Below are 2,766 nucleotides of genomic sequence, written 5' to 3'. Positions count from 1 at the left end.
ACTGAAAACAAAAATTAGTACAGTTCAATAGCGATATTTCAGGGATCGAATTTATTCAGACTGCATAAATTATTTGTTTTATATTTAATATTGATTGATAGTAATATAAATATATTAGAGATATTATTACTGTTAACTTTAATATAAAAAATATTAATAATAGGATATAATAAGGATATTAATATCATTTATCATTTATAATAATAATAACAAAAACCCTTAGTGATAATGGTAATAAATATTCAATAAGAATACTAACTAATATTTTAACTTTACTAATATTTATAATAAGGTTGTTAACAAAGATAATAATAATAACTATAACAGATTAAATGTATCAAGTTTAATAATACTGATATTATTATAATAATAGGATAATAATAATATTAGTAATTATAATACCCTACATGTACTAACCGTCATATCTATATAATATATATTGAAAAATAATAATTTATCAAACAATAATATTAATATTAATGTTAATAATAAAGGAAGTAATAATATTATATCAATTCTATTTTAACTTGTACCTACTATTATACATTATTATTTTTGTTATATTTACTAATTATATAATATATTCATTTTATTAGTAACATAATTATTATATATATTACATTAAATTTCCAATTCAAGTTAAATGATTTGTTTGTATTTACATTAAGTTAATATGTAAACTTATAATTATATTTATATATATACACATACATATCTATTTACAATTTTAATTATTCGTGAATCGTCGAGAACAGTCGAAGGTCAATTGAATATAATGAAACAGTTCAAAAGTTTTGAGACTCAACATTACAGACTTTACTTATCGTGTCGGAAACATATAAAGATTAAGTTTAAATTTGATTGGAAATTCCCGGGTCATCATAGGTTGGATCTTTTTCACACAAGTTATGAGATTACAAAGCTAGAAAGCTTGAATCTTTGGTGTTCTTGAAGATCTTGAAACATAGAGCTTAGATCTTCAAGTTACATGAAGATCATAAACACAAGTTTTGATCTTTATAACAAAATAATGAGATCATAAGCTAGAAAACTTAGTTCCAACAAAAGAAATGAAGATTCAAAGCTAGAAAGCTTGAATCTTGATTGTTCTTGAAGATCTTTGAAGCATGAAGCTAGATCTTCAAGTTACATGAAGATCACAAACATAAGTTTGGATCTTTACAACAAAATAAAGAGATTAAAAGCTAAAAGATTTAGATCTAACAAAATAAGGGAAGATTCAAAGCTAGAAAGCTTGAATCTTCCGTATTTTTGAAGGATTCAAATCCAAATTTGAATCTACAAGATATAATAAGATCAAAAGCTAAAAAGCTTGATCCTTTAAATGATGATGATGATGTCGTGGATGTGAAGAGAAGAAGAAGAAGAAGAAGAAGAAGAAGAAGAAGAAGAAGAAGAAGAAGAAGAAGAAGAAGAAGAAGAAGAAGAAGAAGAAGAAGAAGAAGAAGAAGAAGAAAATTTAAAACTTACACTTTTTAGAGTGAGAAAGACTAGAGAGAATTAGAGAGTATGTGTGTGTAATTTGTGAATGAGATCAAGTGTGAAATGGTATGAATAAGCTTGGTATTTATAGAAGGTGAGGGTGTGGGGAGGTGGTGATGGCCGTAGGTATTGGGGGGACAAGGGGGACACCTTTTTGCTTTTTGGTTAGTGGTTGTCTAAAGTTGGTGCTTATGTTAGGATCCCGTGCAACATTAAGGATAATGGTGAGCAAAAATGCTAGTATGTTGGCTCTTATAAATGGGCATTTGTCTCACATATAATTGGGTCATTAACCATTAATAATTGGGCTAATTAAATAGTCCACTAGCTAGAGTTAGGTGGGCTTAAGTCCAACAAGGTAGAAAGTCCAACAAGACTAACTAGTGTGTTCTAGTAAATTACTAAGCGTAATTAATCATCCAAAAACCCAAGTAATTGTTATTATAAAATAACAATTAGTATTTCATAGTCATAATATTCTGATTAAGACCAAAGTTAAACGTGTACCGACAAACATAGCTCGTTCTAAACGTTAAGTGACACTAACGGTCGTAAAGTCTTCCGGGGATCAAGTTAAGTAACCTACGTACTTAATGGCACGTTTTAACATATAAACGAAAGTAATCCACATGTAGTAAGATCCCAGAGTATAATATAGCTTAGTACGTACAAATACGTAGTTTCGTGAAAGTACAAAGCACAAAAGCAAGTCGAAAAAGTTGGGTTGTTACAAGATGATAATCTTGATACGCTTCAAGATACACCCATTCATTCAATTCCAGACATTTTTCCTGAAATTCAATCCAACCCATTAGATGGTGCTACTTCAGTACAAGAGGATCATGGCTCAACGTCAACAACGGTTGATGTTTCAATGGATACCACAGATGCAGGACCTCTTCCACATACAAAACAATGGACTAAAAGTCATCCAATTGATCTTATTATTAGAGATGCTACTGCTCCAGTGTCAACTCGAAGGGCAACTCAAAATATGTGTTTATATACTGCCTTCCTTAGTAAGATTGAACCAACTTCGATGGCTCAAACCTTACTTGATCCAAACTGGGTAATAGCAATGCAAGAAAAGATAGGTCAATTTGAATGTTTGAAGGTATGGAGATTAGTTCCAAGACCAACGGTCAGAAACCAATAGGTGTTAAGTGGATCTTTATGAATAAGAAAGATTCTAATGGGATTGTGGTTCAAAATAAGGCCCGACTAGTGGCTAAGGGTTATAGACAACAAGTGAGTATTGACTAT

Source organism: Rutidosis leptorrhynchoides, chromosome 4 (genome assembly GCF_046630445.1).
Source record: "Rutidosis leptorrhynchoides isolate AG116_Rl617_1_P2 chromosome 4, CSIRO_AGI_Rlap_v1, whole genome shotgun sequence".
Classification (NCBI taxonomy): Eukaryota; Viridiplantae; Streptophyta; class Magnoliopsida; order Asterales; family Asteraceae; genus Rutidosis; species Rutidosis leptorrhynchoides.
This window is presented reverse-complemented; position numbering follows the sequence as displayed.